The sequence below is a fragment of the Pteropus alecto genome, unplaced genomic scaffold (assembly GCF_000325575.1).
Source record: "Pteropus alecto unplaced genomic scaffold, ASM32557v1 scaffold70, whole genome shotgun sequence".
Lineage (NCBI taxonomy): Eukaryota > Metazoa > Chordata > Mammalia > Chiroptera > Pteropodidae > Pteropus > Pteropus alecto.
The window spans coordinates 2,544,979-2,565,248 of record NW_006431912.1 but is presented as its reverse complement, the minus strand read 5'-3'; the positions used below and the strand labels follow the sequence as shown (position 1 = coordinate 2,565,248).

The window sequence follows — 20,270 nt, the reverse complement described above, 5'->3', positions numbered from 1 at the left end:
TGTTCACCAAGTGTTTCCATTGCTCCCTCACTCCAGATCCATGACATCCCTATACTGTCTATCCCCCTGGTGCAAAACTTGTTGGATGGACCGTATATATCATGTTGGCAATGTGTATCACTTCTGGGCCAGAGCACTTGATCAATGCAAGATTTCTCAGAGCTCTCTTTCCATCTGCTCTAGTGCACAGCAATGCTCCTGGTAGCCTGGGTCTTAGAGTGAGGTTATGTGGGGCAGAGCTCATCCTGCTGACCCATGATTTCACTATAGAATGAAAAATAAATCTTATTTGAGGACACTATAACTTTACACTTTGTTACTGCAGCATAACTTAGCAATGCTGACTTAAATAGGGAGTTACTAAACTACACAGCCAAAGGAAACAGCCAGAGATACAGACATGAGAAGATCAGATAGGATGGCACACAACCTCTTACATGTTTTCATATGTCCATATGTCCTATTGTAAAAGAAAAACAAACAAAACAATAAAAGCCTTAAGTAAGTACAAGACAAAGAGAAAGAACATGAGAATGTCAACCATCCCTCATCTATGTTGAAAAGCACAAGGATTACAGGATTCCCTAACATTCAAGAAGGCAGAACCAGTGAAGTGTCTGGCTCTTTACTCTCTGCGGGGGAAGTGGAGGAAGCTCTTCTTGTACAACTCTCCTTAGGACAAATGCCATCATCAGTCTTTGGGGTTTCCATGTTCCATTAATTTCAAGAGCCTAGAGGGCAGTCTTTATATTCTGTTGAGCAAGACTGTCTAAGATAATTTAAAAGGAGTATATCTACCCAACAGAAACAAACAACACAAACAAAAGGTCTAATTTTTTTTTAAAGTACTATCATTGAGAAAAAAAGAAATGAGCATTAAAACCCTGCTTTTAAAAGGAAGAGAAACAGCACCAAGTTAATAGGAAGATGTGTGTTAAATGATCAGTTTGATCAATTTTAAGGTCCTTTTGAAAACAGTTCAGATGGTTTCTGTGGCAAACACTAAACTTAGATCTTAAAGATAGAGGTTTTGGTAAAATGTTCTTTGGGATATTAACAAATTCCATTCTAGCAGATTTGGATTTTGTAGATAAAAATACCACAGGCTCTGTAAATAGTGAGATATTTAAAGTAGACATGTAAATTAAACTAACTCTATGTATACCTTTTCAAACTGTTATCCTATTCAGACCACATCAATAATGTATAGCCAAGGAAATGGATTGAGGTAAAGGGATATTCCAACCCCAGCACCCAGTGACTCTTGACCAATTATTAGAGAAGTAACTAGATTGTACTTTGCAGAGAGTTAAATTTGACCAGAAAGGTATATTACCAAGAACTAGAGCTGGACACTATTGCTTGTGGAACATTTTTCAATTTGAATATATTAGCTGTGTCTACATAGTAAGAGGAAATGAAATACTGAGGCAATGATTTGGTAATTTAGGCCATAAACTTATATTTACAAGGAAAACATAAAGTAATTGTGACAAAACAGGTTTTTAAATTGAATTACCTAATGTAATTGCTACAATTTTCTCTCCCCACTTTTTTTTTTTTTTTAATAGATGTGTAGTCATAGCCTTTGGGAGAGATAAAGATATTGTGGGTGCCTGAAAGTTGGACTTATGTGCTAAGGGATACACTCCTAGTGATAGTACAAAAGCTATTCTAGGTGCAAAATACTTGTCTACTAGTCATATGCTCTTCTCACTCCAATGCTAGATAATATTATCACCATATGGCTTCCATATGCAACCTGGTTGCTATTTTTTTTTTTTTTTTTAAGATTTTTGTCTATATTTCTCGAGACCTGTGCAATGAAGTCACCTGGTGACGGGAACAAAATACAGCATTCTTTAAAGGCATGTCATTCTGCTCTCACAACAGAGGCATCAAGTTATGGTACCTTTAAATACAAGCGAATGTATTAGATTTAACAAATGAAAGATCTGAACACCAAAGAGATATCGAAATAGGCAATTGACGACCTTTCACACTCCACCTGAAATTATAAAAAGGTGGCATAAGAGGTAGTTCAGGTCTTTCGAAGGAATCACTTCCTTCCTAGAGCCAGTTATCCACCTCAGTTTCTCAGCTTTTCTTCTAAATAGCAACGCTGACGCTTTATTAGTTAATCAATAAGACATGATACAGAATATGGTTATCATAAAATAATCATACCCTGGAGCATTTTGAGGCATGAGCCAATGGCCTCTAATCAGATTGGGTTGAGATTACCTTTGGATAACCACACTCTTGGGAACTGTCTCATTTCTATTATGAGTACATTTTATAATAGGGAAAAATGTACAGTTCTGCAGGGGGAAAATGAAGTTGGCATCTTATACCTAGCAATCATTTCAGTCGAGCCGAGAAACATTCTTCTTTTTGAACAAAGTCAAACTATGCTTTGTCTATTCAAGCAATGTCTGACTAAAGAGGCAGCTCACAGGCGGTGTGGGTAATGCAATACAATGGAAACTGTATTTTACTTTGGCATTGCAAGTTTCAAATTATATGCAAACATTCAAAAAGGGCATTTGAAATTTGGCATGCATGTTTATAAATGGCACATTTTAAATCTGGAGTGGGTTTAGGTGTCTAGGTTACAATAACAGATGATCTCCAATATAAAAATGGAACAAAGCTCTTCTTTAACTTCCTACAGAGAAAGATGTTCATTTCTGCTTCAATTATAATCCCAGACACACTGGAGATTCTGTTAAGAGCAATTTCCTCTATTTCTCCTTATCCTGACTAGCCAAATTTTTAATCAAATTATATATATTGGAAAGTTAAAGACAGAAAAGCCCAGTGAGCCATGAAATACACTTTACAACAGTATGCATAGCACTTACCTCTTTGGTTTAGAATGATGGAAAAATCTATTTAAAATGTTAGATGAACACACTGCGGGCTGCAGAGATGATTATAAACTCTTAGAGCTATATGTTTTAATCCTAATTTTCTATGCATAGTATTTATATCCAGGAATTTTTAACGTGAGACAAATGATAAAGAAAGAAAATAGATGGTGAAAATACTTATTCAAATTACTTTGTGATGGAAGTAAATACTTGTAACTAAGAATGAAAGTAAGCTATAAGAAAGTCGAACAACATTATTGCCATATGAATAGAATCAGATGATAGTCTTTGTGGTAGTCAAAGCTATATAGGTCTCATAATAAAACAAAATTATTTCAGTTTGATCTTTTGAATGAAAGGAGAGAAGATGGGACATAATTCTAGGACACCATAAAGAGAAATAGTCTCATTTATGCATTTGTTACATTAGAATTAAATTTAGTTTCTATATGACAACCCTGCTTTTGATTAATGATAGCCCTTTTCAATGCTGGATATTTCAAGAGCCTCAGAATATCTGTCTTGGGTCCAAAAATTGCTTAATCCTTCCTACTATTTCATTTCCTCAGAATTCTACTTGATTTCTGCAAAACAGCTAGGGCAGCTGGGCTCCTGGCTTGAAAGAAATGAAGCCTGGCCAAAAAAGAAACCAAGCAAGGATTTTTTTACTCATCATTAAAAATTCAACTCACAGAATTAGATGGAAGAGTCCATTTTTAATTATTCAGAGATCAGAAAGGCTCCCTACTTCAGATTTCTCCAAGTTGGTAGATTATTTGTGCTTTTTCTAAAAGTCTCATTTTGTTTTGTCTGGAAAAGCCAAAACAGCCTAAATGCAAATTGTGGTGCTCCCTCACACATCCCAGAAAGATAGTTAATTGAGGGCCCTGGAAGCAGAGCTAGACTGAAAAAGGCCGGGGAAAGCTCATTCTCTTCCAGAAGCAGAGACTCAGGGCCCAATCCTGCCCTTAACTAATATGGGAGTTCCTGGACCCAACGTTCCTCTTCCATAACTTTAATGTCCTCTGCCCCATTAATTCCTTACAATCTCTACTCCACCACAACAGTTTTCTCTAAGTCACTGCATCGTCAAATGAATGGTTTTACCAACATTCTCCATGAGAATTGTTACATTCAACTCTATTAATCACCTGGCTCTTGAAATTCCTTCTTACTCATGTGACAGTTCATAATTAGTTCCCCTCTGCATTCTGTTGATCTTTCTCTACTTTGACAGGTCCTTTTACTTCCTAAATAGAAAACATCTTCTCAAAACCAAGAATGTCTTCAACGCTTCGCTCTCTTCTTTCATAACATGAACTATGTCAAATCCACAAGTCCACCTTTGACTTTTCACCTGTTAATAGCTTCTTGTCTCCCACTAACACTCAAACTTGACAAGGACTGAGCTGACTTGCTATGGTCCGCAAATTCTAAGATGGCTCACTGTGTTTCTTGCCCTTGGTATCCACATCTTTGTGCCATCCTCTCCCCTTCAGTGCAGGAAGAGCCTGTGGCTTGCTTCTAGCCGATGGAAAAAGGCAAAGGTGTAGAAACTGAGCAGATGTTATTAAGGTCCCTAATCAGCTGACTGAGTTAATCAAAAGGGAAATTATCCTAGTTGGGCCTGAGCTCATCAAGTGAGACCTTTAAAAGAGGGTACATGCCTTCTTTAAAAGAAAATACTCGAAGCAAGAAAGACACTCTCCTGCTGACCTTCAAGAAGTAAATGACCCTATTGTGAACTGTTTAGGGAGAAGAAGCTGGGGGTCTCAGCCCTATAATTGCAAAGAACTGAATTCTGCCAACAATCTGAATGAGCCTGGAGGAGGACTCAAGCTCCAGATGAGCCCTGGCTGACACCTTGACTGCAGCCTGTGGGACCCTGGGCAGAGGACCCAACTAAGCTGTGCCCAGATGCCTGACTCATAGAAAATGTCTATTGTTTTAATCCAATAGGTTGTGGTAATTTGTTTTGCAGCAATAGAAAACTAATATTCTAACTTTCCCAACTTCTTTACTATTGTGCTCTCAGGTTCAAAGCTTTAAAGTTAATGGTGACTCCTTCCCCTCATCAGATATAAGGCTTGTCTTTTTTCTTGAACACCATCAATTGAATTAAACTACATTTCTTTATTTTATTCAAACCCCTCATTCATTCAGCAAATATTTGCTGGACACTGTGTCCAGCTCTGGATATACAATGATGAATGAAATAGGCATGGCTCCCACCCTTATACAAAGTAAAGTTTACAGTGAATAAATCAAATATGAAAAATGTAATTGCAAGGTGCTTTGAGAGAGTTCTGCAGGGAACTTTAACCTAGTCTGGTTGGGGGAGGAGGCAGAGAAGGCCTTGCTACCTCAAGCCTGAATTATGTGCCAGTATTCTAATGTGTCTACCTGTTTTTCATTCTTCCAGGCAGTACACATGAAATTATTGGGGTTCACCTTTCTTTTTTTTAATTTTAATTTTTCAATTAGAGTGGACATTCGATATTACTTTATATTAGTTTCAGGTGTACAGTATAGTGGTTAGACATTTATATAATTTACAAAGCGATCTCTCTGATTAGTCTAGTATCTACTCGGCACTATACATAGTTATTATATTATTGATTACATTCCTTATGGTGTACTTTACATCACTGTGACTATTTTGTAATTGTCAATTTGTACTTCTTAATCTCTTTACCATTTTCATCCAGCCTCCCAAACCCCCATCCCATCAGGCAATCACCAGTTTGTTCTCTGTATCTATGAGTCTGTTTTCATTTCGTTTGTTTATTTTGTTCCTCAGTTTCCACATATAAGTGCAATCATATGGTATTTGTCTTTCTCTGACTTATTTCACTCAGCATTAATACCTTCTAGGTGCATCCATGTCATTGTAAATGGTACAATTTCATTTTTTATGGCTGAGTAATATTCCATTGTATATATGTACCACAACACTTTTATCCAATCAGCTATTGATGAGCATTTAGGTTGCTTCCATATCTTGGCTATTGTAAATAGCACTGCAGTGGACATAGGGATGCATATATCTTTCTGAATTAGTGTTTCAGTTTTCTTTGGATAAATACGCAGAAGTAGAATTGCTAGGTCATAAAGTAAATCCATTTTTAATTTTTTTGAGGAACCTCCAAACTCTTTTCTATAATGCTGGTACCAATTTGCAGTCCTACTAACAGTATATGAGGGTTCCCTTTTCTTTTTTTCCACATCTTTGCCAACTTGTTGTTTTTTGGTTTATTGATGGTAGTCATTCTGACAAGTATGAGGTGATATCTTATTGTGGTTTTAATTTGCATTTCTCTGATAATCAGTGACATTGAACGTCTTTTCATATGTCTATTGGCTATCTATCCATAGGCTTTGGAGAACTGCCTATTCAGGTCCTCTGACCATTTTTTAATTGGATTTTTTTGGTGTTGAGTTATATGAATTCTTTATAAATTTCGGATATTAACCCCTTACCTGATGTATCATTGGCAAATATCTTCTCCCATTAAGTGGATTGTTTTTTCATTTTATTGATGGTTTCCTTTGCTGTGCAAAAACTTTTTAGTTTGATGTAGTCTCCTTTGTTTATTTTTTCATTTCCCTTGCCTACAGAGATATATCGGAAAAAATATTGTTAATAGCAATGTAAGAAAGTTAACTGCCTATGTTTTCTTCTAGGAGTTTTATAGTTTCAGGTCTTACATTTAATTCTTTAATCCACTCAAAGTTTATTCTTGTATCCAATGTAAGAGAAGTTGGTCCACTTTCATTTTTTTTGCATGTATTTGTCCAGTCTTCCCAACACCATTTATTGAATAAGCTGTCATTACCCCATTGTATATTCTTGCCTCCTTTGTCATAGAGTAAATGACCATTCGACGTGGGTTTATTTCTGGGGTCTCTATTCCATTCCATTGATCCATGTGTTTGTTTTTATGCTGATACCATGCTGTTTTGATTACTGTAGCCTTGTAGTATAGTTTGGTATCAGGTAGTGTGATACCTCCCACTTGATTCTTCTTTCTCAAGATTGCCATGGCTATTTGGGGTCTTTTATGGTTCCATATAAATTTTAGGATTATTTGTTTCAGTTCTGTGAAAAATGCCATTGGTATTTTGAGAGGAATTGCACTGAATCTATAGATTGCTTTGGGTAGTATGGACATTTTAACAATGTTAATTCTTCCTATCCATGAGCATGGTATATATTTCCATTTATTTGTATCTTCATCAATTTCTTTCTTCAATGACTTATAGGTTCCCAAGTACAGGTTTTTTACCTCCTTGGTTAAATTTAGGGTTCACCTTTCTCAAAGATATTTCAAACATGCTGGCCTGTGAGGACTTTTAATGGTTCCCTATTACCTCACAGATATAATAAACGAAATATTAATATGGCTGTAGCAAATGTCAATAATCCTTTATCTAACAAAGTCCCAGAGAGGTTTAAAGACTTGGCTGAAGCCATGGAAATGGTAGAAATAAGACTGAATTTCCTGTAAGTTAACTGAATCGAATTATCTTTTTACACTATTAGTACTTATTTAATAATATAAAAAAATTATCTAATCATGAGTATGGAGCTTACAAATATTATAGATTAATCAGGTATGGTCCCAAAAGGAAAAGCACTTAATCCATTTTTGGCTCTTATCTCAGGAACATTTCGATTAGTCTACATGCTTAAAGCTAATCTAAGATCAATATTTGGTTAATACAGCTGGCCTCATGGCCTATGACTGTAAAACGAGGGTCACACTTACATTTATATCTAAATTACAATAACTCAAGAGACTCTCACCTGCCAAATAGGAATATAGGATTGGCTCTGATGCACCTGGTGCTTCACCCAGCCTCCTTTGACATCAGGTCTCTCCTACTGTGGTTTGGATTTTAACAGGCGTAGCTTCCCTTTTCTCCAAAGAATTGCCTTCAGGTGCCTCTTCATTGGGAGGGCTGTTCCAATCTTCTACACCTTTGCTGAACTTCAGCCAAAGAATGGTTGATATTCAGACTCTAAAAATCATGCCTGTTGCCTCAAAGTGGGACCAAATGTGAGTTGCTATCCACCCTCCGGAGTTTTTGTGTGAGGTCTGATTGAAGCTAATGTCCAGCTGAGACCTCATTCTTGGGTAGCTATCTCCGCCTGCCCAGTCTTGCTTCCCCCATGCTCTTTGGAGAACAGTCCTCAAATCAATCACTTGAATAAAAATTCTCATCTCAGGCTCTGCATTTAGGAAACTTATTCCCAAACAATAAACTTACTCAAAGTATTTGTTTCTATGAGCAACCAAAGGGAGCTTCATCTGTGTCCGCTAGCCAATCTGTCATGGAATCTCATGCGGTGTTTACCACCTTCTCCTCCCCCATTCAGATGTCTTCACCACTGGCCAGGAATCTAGTTGAATGAATCCCACTGCTGAAGGCTCTCACTCCGAGAGTCAACAATGTTCATGCCAAGGACACTCCTTTGGCTAGTCCTCAAACTGCCTGTCCTCAGGATGCCACAGCTGACTGACTTCCATGCAAGTTGGCAATATAGCCTTCACTTTCGCTTTCTGGACACTGGGACATGCAGGCCCCACAGCAGCTCTGCTTGTGCCCAAAGTTTCAGGAGGTCTGATTTCTGGCCTTTATTTTTCTGATCCTGAGGGTTTAAACTCATTTCTAAGAGCAGGTGGCAAAGCTGACATCATCTCTTTACAATCCTTTTGCAGCCTATGTCCCTAACCAAACACATTCCTCCTGTTCCAGTGAAAAAGCAAAGCCCTGTGGTATGCAGGAGTGTGTGGGGTGGAAGTGTTGTCTACATTAGCATCTCTGGCACTCAGTTCAAATATTTTTTTTCTTAATTTCATTTTTATTTGAAGCCTGTATCAAGGAAACCTTCCTGAAACTATTTTGGATAGAGAATTTCTGTAAAGAAGAACAGATACAACCTGTTTTTAAGAAATTCTTTCATAAAAGTTATTAATATGTGCTTAAATAGGAGAAATTTTGAAAGTATAATTCTTCTAGCTTACAAAATTTGTTTGGTTTTAAATATGGACATTCTAGAATGAAATCCAAGGTGTTCCATTTCTCTTAGAGTTTCAGTGTTTATGACATTTTCTCTAATATTTTATTACAAGCATTTTCAAGCATACAGCAAATTTGAAAGAATTTTATAGTAAACATCTCTATAACCATAATCTAGATTTTATTATTAATCTTTTTCTATACTTGCTTCATCATATATCTATATATCTATCCATTCCTCTGTCAATCCATCTTCAATCTATAATGGCATTTTAATTATTTTTTAAAAGACATTTTATACTGTGATTTAGAACAAGAAGTCTAAGTGAAAATAAGTTCTAGTAGATATCTCTTCAACAATAAAAATTAGAAGCATAATCTGTTATGGTCTTAAGAAGCTATACGTGACAAAGTGGCTTTGCAAAGGAATCTTAAATTGTCTTAAAAAACACTAGTTCTGGGTGAATATTGCTTTAAAGCCATGGGTAAATCAGTCATGAAATAAATTGCATGGAAAGTTAAGCAGAATGCCAGGTAAAGTTTTAAGTAATAATGCTCTAATGCCCTGGTTTGTTCAATCATCAATGTGGGATGCTATTTTTATTTAATCAGTAGGTAAATGTGCCTATTCATTAACACTTGTGTACGAAGTCAGAAACCCGAACTTCACTTATAATTTTAATGCACTAAATGAAATCATATATTTTAACACAATGATTTACAAAGATCTCAATCACTTCTCTAACATTTACATTTATATGACCTAATCACTTGAAAGGTGTAAAATTAGGAGCAATATACTCCATTCTGTGATCTCATTTTTGATAGAGATCCAAGAAAAAAGACATGGAATTTTGGTTTAGCAGAAAGCAGACATGCATTTTCTCTCACTCTTGTAAAAGTAAAATTTGATCATGTTGGTCCACCCAAAGTAGTTTTATCATCTTAAATAAAATAACCAGACAGTTGCCTCAAAGAGAGATTTGGCTGATTTACTGCCTAAAATTACGATTTCCTTGAGAATGTTATAGAAGGATAGAATGGTGTTGAAAAACAAATCCCTGCGTAAAAACAGAGCAAAATCCCAAATCCATGGACTACAGTTACATTCAAACTTGGTGACAGGGTATCTCTATGAATCCCAAAATACAAGTAGGTGGGAACTGACCAACAACCACCATGAGATCTGTCTTCTGTCAGCATCTGTACAAGCGGAAGCACAAAGCTGTAGAGTATCTGCCAGATATGAGAACAGGAGATCTCAAAACTGCCTATAGAAATTCACTGAAATCATACCAGGCCAATTAGAAGATTGCAGCTGAAACTGGCAGGATTTTACTTCCAGAAGCTACTTAGCACTTCTACGTGAGTTGAGACTGGGAAGATAATACTTGTGGGGCCCCACCCTGGAGCTACGGGGGATGAGATCTGACAAGTACATGCTCCCCTTTTCATCCCTTAGACAGTTCTATGAGATATATTTTATGATTCTCCAGGGTCTTATAAATCAGGATCTCCTGAATCAAACACTGGTGGCACCAGTTGTCTGTAGCTATGGCCGACTCCATAACACAGCCTGGTGCTGTCTTTCTCTCCTGCTCTGTGATCTCTCACTTTAGCATCCTGGAATCTTTCCCCAAATAAACCATCTGCACACAAGTCTTTGTCTTAGGCTGTACTTTTGGGGCAACCAGTATTTCAAGGAGAGAGGACACAATTGTATTGAATGCTGCCAAGAGCCTGGTAAGGGTCCACAGGATGTGGCAGATGAGATTCCTGGGGACCCTGAAAAGCGCAGTTCCAGTAGAGCGATAGGGTAGAAGCTCAATCAGGGGAGGCTGGAGAAGACAGATGTGGCATTGGAGACAGTGAACTGTAGGGCTCTCTCAAGGGCCCATAAACCGTGGACCCTTGACCTCTCAGCAGCATTCAACACAATTGACTACTGTCTCCGTTTTGGAATATATCACATTTGGCAGTGATTTGGGAGAAGAGAAATGGGCCAGTAGTCAGAGTGATATGTGGAGTCAAGGAAAGGCTTTATAAAACAAGGAGATAGTAGATCATGGGCATGATGAGCATATCCAGTAGAGACGGAAAACTCATGCAAGTGAGAGAAGGGAACATTAAGAATGAGAGTGGGTAGGATCTTGAGCCCACAGGTCAGGGTTGGACTTTCATTCCTAGAAGCAGAGGGAAGGCAGAGTACAGGCAGTTCTGGAGGTGGGTATGTTTGATGATTTAGACAGTGAGAAAATAATTGAATTCATGTCTGGTTGCTTCTATTTTCTCAGTGAATTATATTGTTAGGTCAAAAGCTGAGAAGAGCAATAGCAACTTTGAAAAAAGGAGTGAAATAATTTTGGAAACTAAAAACACAAACATATTAGGCAAGCGATTGCTGAGTTGCACTTAGTGTCCATTTATTTATTTCACTGGAAAGATTGCTAACTCATTTCAATCCCATTTTCAGGACAGATGGCTTTTTAAAACCACAGGTTATACCCAAGTACGGTTTATTTCTAAAAACTCTTTGCTATCAACATGATGGAGTTGGAAAGAAGATTACAAGGTAGAAGGGCAAGACAGAGATCTAGCCTCTCAATCAGAAGCAAGGTGGCAGTGAAGGCCAGTCGAAGGACAATGGTCCAAGGGGGAACACTTAATTCAGGTCACACAACTGGCTCAATGTTGTCCATGTCCATCAAAAAACTCCTACTGAAAATGCACTGATGATTTTTCAGAAACAGAACAATTTAGAACATACTTTTTCCTCCAAACAATGCATTAAACAGAAAGATCGGTTTCTCCTTAAAAAAAAATCATACGAATTTATTACAGAGGTGAGCTTTATTAAATGACTGTAGGCTTCCAAAACGATGAGCCTACATAGAGAGTTAATAAGTACCATGCCGGGCAGTGACATCACTGTTTCCCTGGTTACCCAATGTGGAGGCAGAAATGAACAAGCCAGATCTAAATGCAATATCTAACAGGGTGAGGGTGTTTGAACTTTTAATGGCCATGAGGTCGGTAAGCCTTGTAACTCAAAATGTGGTCACTCAAAACATGTAACCAAAAAATGTCATAGGGCCTATCAACTCATTGCTTATGGCATTGTTGAAATATGTTCTATATTTATTGACTTTGGTGGAAGCTAAATGTAGCTGGTTCACTGGCTATACCTAAAGTCCTACATTAGGGCTCTGTGGATATGTCAACACAAAAACATACACATATTTTGTATTTTACACAGAGTTAGCTGATAACAAGTATGTAGTAAATATCACGAGATTTTAAAAGTCTGTATGTGCTTATTTATGTAATACACATGGCTCATTCCTTTTAGTTAAATGACACCTACCTATTCATGGAGACTCTACTCTGAAAAGTTAAAACAATAATTTTCTTACCTTGATGAAACTCAACTTCATTTTTCCTTTGTGCTTATCATAATATGTAACAAACATATTTTTTTTAAAGGTGATCGTCTTTGACAATTGTCTTAATCGTTTTTTTTTTGGAGTAACTCTAATAAGTAAACTAGAATAATTATTCCCATTTTAGCACTGGCAAAACTAAAGTACAGAAAGGTTCAAAGTTCTGTGTAAACTCAGCTTTTATTGTGGTTGTAAATACTTTTTGTTTTAGATTGGCTGTAAGACCAGAGGCCAAAGTAGACAGCTTCTAAATAGTGCCTCATCCTCACACCTAGGATCTGGACAGTTGTATTTAAGTGCCAAGCTTGATAAATAGTAACTAGAAGATAAAACACAGTGTGGCTAGCCGACACAGTGCCAAAAATTCAGCCTAGGTAACTACTAAACATGCCTGAACAAACTATATTTTCCATCAGAAGTGTAAAACAATTTTTTGGCAGTTTTGCAGAAATCCTCATTTTTCAGTGTTTAACAATTTCACATCATTTGGACAATAACTTTCTAGCCTTCTTTTTATCAAATTATAAGTTTCCAATTATTTTATGGAGCTTTTTCTTTAAATCAGTATACTATCTCAGCTTTTTTTATAGCTCATGATTCTCAAAAAATATTTTAACTTCTTTTCAGAATTTTCGGGCTGCACACTATAGGCCATCAATCTAATAAGAATTCATGCAGATGAAAAGCACTTTTTTTTTAAGTTTTTCTTTAAAAAAGTAAAATAAAAGCAGGCACAGCATGTCTTTGCCATGTAGAAAATGGCAAAGGAATTAGCTTTGGCTGAAAACCAGTTGGTTGAAATAATAGATCAGCTGACAGGACAGTTTCAGACAAACTATTTTTAGGCATGAGCTTCCATTATTTCTATTGTATGTTTCTTTTCATTTTAGTTAGCCTTGATAACCCCTTATAATTATTTTTAATTTTTATCAGTTGTGAATTTCATAAACAGTTCAAAGAATCAAACAGCTTTAAAAACTTGGAATAAATATCTACTTCATTTCTACTACCACTCTCCCAAGTAACCATTTAGAACTCTTAGAGCAGATTCTCTGGTTTACTTTCTTAGTTCTAAATAATATGATTATTTTATGAGTTTTTACTTTTAGACATTATCTTTCAATTTCCCAATATAGAAGATGAAGTTTTAGATATCTTTTATTTCCTGCTCCTCCACACAAATATACATTTTTCACCCTCAAATTTGGCCCTATCACAATTTTGGTTAGACTGCTATTCAGTACTTCCATTGCTTAAATGCTATCCTATCTATGCAAAACAGCAAAGAATTGTAAGGTCATGATCAGAGAGAAGAAACCTAGAGAGGTGAGCCAGGAATTTGGGCTATATTCCCCTTAGTCATCTGCTGATTTTATACTAGGTGACTGAAGAGCTGAGCAAAGCTTCTGATAGACCCATAAGACTAACAGGACAAAACTGGAGTTCAGTGCCCACCAAGTAAAAGGATGTCTAGGATGTCTTCCAGGTTTTAAATTGAGATAATTAAAGGTTAAGTTCTGGGAGTAAAGAGTAAACTGGAACTAGGCCAATCCTCAAAGAGATTTTGAAGCTTAGCTGGAATTCTCTCAGTCCTCTAAAGGATTAAAGTCATCCAATATTGTCAATGGAAATAAACTAAAATTTTTGCTGGAGTAAGAAGACCTCATCTTAGACCTCAAAGTATCTGTACAAGCTTTCATATAAAATGACTGACATTTGATCAAAATAACCAAGTACATAACAACATGGTGAAATATCAAGCGAATGAAGATAATGGAGTTATCAAATATAGACTTGAAAAGAATAATACTTATTATGTTCAAAGAAATAAAAGACAAGATAGAGACTTTTGTTGAAATTTTGGAAGCTATAATAGAAAAAAATCAAAAACTTAAAAACAATAACTTATATTAAGACCCCAATGAATAGATATGACAACAGATTAAACATAGTTGAAAAGAGAATCAATAGATTGGAAGATAGATCAGATAAAAACATCCTAATAAAGCAATTTTCTGTTTTGTTAGTTAGTTTGTTTTTTTGAAAATTGCTTTCTGTAAGAAATATAGAGAACACAGAAGAGAAGAAAAATTGGGTAGAAATAATGTTTGAAGAAATAATAATTAAGGTTTTTCTAAAAATGATGCAATATGCCAAACCACAGATTCAAGTCATATTATAAATCACAAGCAGAATAAACACACACACACACAAACACCCTTAAACACATTATAGTACAACTACAAAACATCAAGGACAAAAAAAAGAGATAAAAACAGAAAAATGATAGATTGTCTTTAAAGGGACATCCAGTAAAACAAGAGAATGAAAGCTGAAAGACAATGAAACAATTTTTAAAAGGCAAAAGGAAAATAAATCCCAACCTAGAATTCTGTTTCCAGAAATAGTAATGCTCAATAAAGGAAGTAAATACATTTTCAGACAAAAATTGAGATTAATTATAGGATGTTACTCAAGTAGAAGAATTATTTCAGGGAAATTCAGAAATATGGAGAGGAATGAAGAGCAAAAAACAGATAAATCTGTGGGTAAACAAGTCAATATTGATTACAGAACACAATAGGAATTCTTTTGGTTTAGTAAATAGTAAATGGTTTGAGGGTTAAAAACAGAGAAAATTAAAATACATGACAATAATGGTAAATAAGTAGAGAGAGTGATAAATGAAATTTAAGTTTTTTAAAGTCTTTGAATTGTCCAGGAAGACATAAAAGTACTATTTTATATTGGACTCTGCTCATCAAGAATATGTTATAATCTTTAGGATAACCACAACAATAAAGGTAAAAAAATATATGACTATTAAGAGAAAGCAAGAGGATTTAAAAAAATTAATTTTTAGTGCATTGTGCTATATGTAATATTTGATATTTACTTTTTCTACTTACAATAAAATTGCTAAAATTCATCCATATATTTTATCTATATGTTATTTAGGTATCTAATCTTCTGAATTGGTTTTCTAATTTTGCTTTTTCTCTCTACTTTCTATATCTTTTATTTTACTTTCTGGGATATTTCCTAAATTCTATCTTCTTCATCTATCTATCTTCTATTTAATCTAAATCCCATTCATATACTTTATTATAATTTTCATTTCTAAAAGTTTGTTTCTTTGTTCTCTGAATGCTTTACTTTTACACAGTAACATGTTCTTATTTTCTGACCATCTTGGTCATAGCAGAGGCTTTCTTTGCCCTTCTGGTATTCCATGGATGTTTGTTTAAACCAAGTGTTGTCCACTAGAAAGTCAATTAGAAACTCTGCATGTACATGTGGCTTGTTGACTGTAGTCTTCATTGCAGGGCGATCTAGCTAAGCCTATTCTCTGGGAGATTCCCAGTATTAAGACCTTACTTAGTTCTATTCCTTGGGGACTTCTCGATGTCAGGATCTCAGTTCTTTTCTCTCCCCCAGACAAGATTTCTATTTTTTGTGCCAGGTGCATGTTGGTTGACAGCCAATAGTCTGGGAGCTGAGAAGGTCAAGGGCTGTTGCTGTGCAAGGTGGGAAAGGAATAAATAATAATTACTTCATTAACACACTGTCAGTGAAGCCTTAACCCCATCTTCACCTTCACCTTCCAGAGATACCTGGGTCTCGGGGGATTTTGCAATGTAAATTGAGTTTCTCTGTTCAGTTTGCCTCTCTGACAGTTTAGGACTGCTTTCTCTAGTCTGCTAAGTCAGTACTTATGTGCTTTTCAGCCTCCAAAATTTTGAGACTATTGCTTTCCTTCCTACTCTCCCTTTTGTTTTATGTTTGTGCCTTTAACTGGAAATTCGACTTAAGCTTTTCAAAGGATTGTCAGATTCAATTCAACAAGCATATATCAAGCACCTATCATGTGCCAAATTCACAGATGCATCACAACATTAATGGGTTTGTGGGCTTTGGGCTGTTATTAAATGCTAGACTGAAATGATAGATGCTTCTCAAGTCTTTATTGTTCTCTTCGCAACCACTGGCTACTTTCTCCAGCTCTGAGGTCCTTTGTTTATTTTATTTCATTTTCTTATTTTATTTTTTCTCTAAGGTATCATTAATTCTTTTCTTCATCTGCTATTGACTGGAAACATCTTTTCTCATCTTAAATTTCCTTTTAGATTTAAGTACATAACCTATTTCCAAGTCTGTGTCTTCTTTCTACATAAAAATGACTCCTTTACCAATCTGGAACAAATAAAGAAGATTTTAAACTCTGTCTAGTAAGAAAAATTATCTCCAATTTGTATTCAAGCTAAAAACGGATCATCCTCCCTGCTCCTATTGGACAGTGCCATGACTCTCTGTCATACACCTGGCGGTAGTGATTCAGAGCTATTACAAGTAATCGCTCTATACATTAAAAAGTTTATTATTTACTATGGCTCCCTACATACCACAATTTTCACATGCGTGGGGCAGTACTGCTTTCTGGAGGCATAGTGTCTGAATTTCAACTCTACTAGTTATCAGCTATATGACTTGGGATGAATTACTTTTTTGAGCTTCATTTCCTCATCTGTAAAATGAGGATGATAATGACACCTCCTACAAATGACAGCCTTTTCTTCTGCAAAATGAATATAATAGTAGTATCTCTTTCAAAAGACCATTTCGAAGATTAGATGACGTAATACGTTAGGTCCTTAGCATAGTACTAGGTGCAGTAGACATCATGTGCTATTTATTATCATTATTATTATACTATAATTATTTCTCTCTTAATTCTATTTAACAGTTTAGGAAATAGAAGTCCAAAGCAGTTTATTTAATTTGTCCATGGCTGCAGAATTAGTCAACAGCAGAGCTGGAATGCAAACTCTGGCAATTCTGATAATGCTAACACCTCTTTTTAGAGCGTCAATATAGCACTTGTCCATTTAAAAATTTGGTTCATTTTAGTCTTATTAAGCATTTATAAATTGCCAATTATATACTAGACAACATGGAATTTAAATGAAATAAAATGGACTCAGGTGGGAGGAATAATTTCACAAATAGATGAGAAGAGAAAGTGGGGTCGTGTTCATGCTTTGGAGCAGTCTGGCACAGGTGTCAAAGCCTGGGTGGGTGTGGCGAGCATCTACATGGAGTGAGGGGTGAGGGGCAGCTACAGCTCTGGGCAGGATGTCAGAGCCCAAGTGGGATGAAAGGGGCATTTGTGTGGGGAATGGGGTAGCACTGACAAAGGGAGGTTGATAACTACACACAGGGCAGTTAATCAAATAAGTAAATATATTAAAGATAATAAGAGTCGGATATCTCACTGTCAGAGAAGGGAGTTACAAACATGGAAAAGAAGAAAACTAAAATTGACTTGGTGGCGTTAGATTGTAATTGAGGGTATTGGTACAAACTGTGTATCTGTTCAATAAAGAGTAGTTTATAACCTTCTCATAAGAAAGAACTCAAGCCCATATGGCTTCAGGGGAAATTTCCCTAAACATTTAATAAAGAAATAATAACAATTCTATTCAAACTCTTTCAAAAAGTAGGGAGGGAAATACTTCCTAACTCATTCTATAAGGCCAGCATTACAACAATACTAAAAATCAGACAAAGATATTACAATAAGGGAAAACTACAAACTGATATCCTTCATGAACCTAGATGCAAAAATTCAAAACAAAATTTTAGCAAATCAAATGAACAATATACTAAGAGGATAGTACACCATAACCAAGTGGGATTTATCCTAGAAATGCAGATTAGGCTTAACATTAGAAAATCAGGGGACCTCATCATGTTAATGACCCAAAAAAGAAAAATATAGAACCATCTAAATAGATGCAGAAATGACGTCTGACAAAAATCCAATTGAGATTCTCCTATCACTTTGTCAAGGAGCGCCTCTGTTGAGAATCACAATTTTAGAGGGAGTAACATATAGATAATTGTCTATCCCGTTCCTGAAGATATACAAAAGTGGGACTCCATAGCCATTCAATTACCTCTGACCTAAACACATTATGCTATAGTTTAACTCAGTATTTCCCAAACTCTGTTCCTTAAAACACTGGTGTCCTTTGAAATATAAGGCTCTTCTTGTACCCTCGGGATACATATTAACATATTAAAAGTTCTAAGTCCAGAGAAGAAACCATATCCAAGATTTTTTTCTTTCACGTGAATTTCAATCATTGCTGTCCTATCAGGGAAAATTATTCTATATTTGCTACTAAAGCATTTTATTTTGACCCATCCATCTGTTCTTGCTTATATATTGAATAATATTTACAAGAGTTCAGAAAACAGCATGGGCAGAGCAGTGCGGGACAACCTCACGGAAGGGTAGATGTTCTTGACTCCGACCTGCTGCCAGCATGGTCTCCTTTGGAAACCACTTGCATTATGGCACTCCCCCGCTCGTCTACCTTCCTGCACATGCCAGCTCTCTACCCCCAACAAAGAAACTGACACATTTCCCTAGCCACTTTTCCAATTCTTTAATTTTAATACCTTTTAACTTCATTAAAGAGTCTAAAATTTTTTTTTCTCCCAGATTTATAAAAACCATAAGTTGTCAAGAAAACATTTTAAAATCACAAAGTTATCTGTCAAAAAGATACTTTCGCTTGACTTGCTGAAGCACTTTAAGGGGGCTTCTCTCCGTATACCAAGAGAAGCCATGTGGCAAAAATGAAATTTCTACTGGTGTTTTCTAACTGCTACGGTCTGAATGTTTATGTCCCCCCAAAATTCCTATTTTGAAATCTTAAATCCTAAAGTGATGGTATTAGGAGGTGAGGTCTTTGGGGGGTGATCAGGTCATGAGGGTGGAGCCTCACGAATGGGATTACTGCCCTTTAAGAGAGACCCACATTTCTACCATGTGAGATTTTAGCAAAAAGAAAGCTGTCTATGAAGCGGGAAGTAGGCTCTCACCAGACACGGAATCTGCCAGAGCCTTGATCTTAGAATTCCCAGCCTCTAGAACTGTAAGAAATAAATTCCTGTTTATGAGCCACCCAGTTTATGATATTTCATTATAGTAGCCCAAACAGACTCAGACACTAACACAGTGTTTCTTTCTATAAGCATAGAAAACACTTTAAAGGGAATTGTGTCTTGCAAGAGGTGAGTCTATAAAGAAGCTGGGCATCAAGTCATAAACCTACCACAGAAAAACAAAATAAAATAGAAAACCCAGCAGAGCATTTTACTTGCGTGCATCCAGGGGATTAGTGACTTATTCTTTGTGCAAAGTACTGTACATCTTGGAAGCAAATGGTTTAAATAAGGTAGTAATACATTTAAGAGCACCTTTTGAAAGTTACAGTCCCCAAGGAAGACAAACCATAAGAATCTTTCATTGCCGCAAAGAATTCAAATACATTTGTTATAGCAAAGGAGCAAAATGAATCGTGGTGTGGTTAGTATGTGGAATTCACAAGAAGCAGTGTTCTCTGCCAGCCTGATTCTGGATAATTTTTCAATTAGCATGCCTTTCCTCAACACTTGAAATAGTTCTTGAATGAGTTGTAAAGTGTTCATGATAACTGCATTAGGCCAAGTTCATTTTGTGTAAACAGGAACAAAACTTCAGCTAACCCAGAACAGTGTGACAAACATTTTGATTTTTCTGCTAAAACCTTACCTGGCAAAATCAGGCCAAATGCTAAAATACATATACTTTGAAGCAAAGGACTATTAGAAGTAATAAACTCGTATCTTAGTATATTTTCTACTTTGGTTTCCATTTCAAAAGGCAAACAAAAGGCCCAAATTATAATTTTAAAAGACCTCAAAAATACACTAATATTAGCTGTAAACTTAGAACATGTAAAAATATGGTAAGAAAAATTGTGGAGAAAACAGATTATTACAATGGCTCATCCAAACTTATTTTCTATCTTTCATGAAAGAGGCTTTCAAAACAAAAAACATTTTTTAATTAAACTAATCCACTCCTGCCCCTTTTTAAGGG

At 36.0% G+C, this 20,270-nt stretch overlaps 1 long non-coding RNA gene across 2 annotated transcripts in view; it reads right to left on the bottom strand.

The window, feature by feature from the left end:
- LOC107196662 overlaps window positions 1-20,270 on the bottom strand; it is an 81,267-nt gene that overhangs the window by 40,380 nt on the left and 20,617 nt on the right. The gene's annotated exons all lie outside the window — the stretch shown is intronic.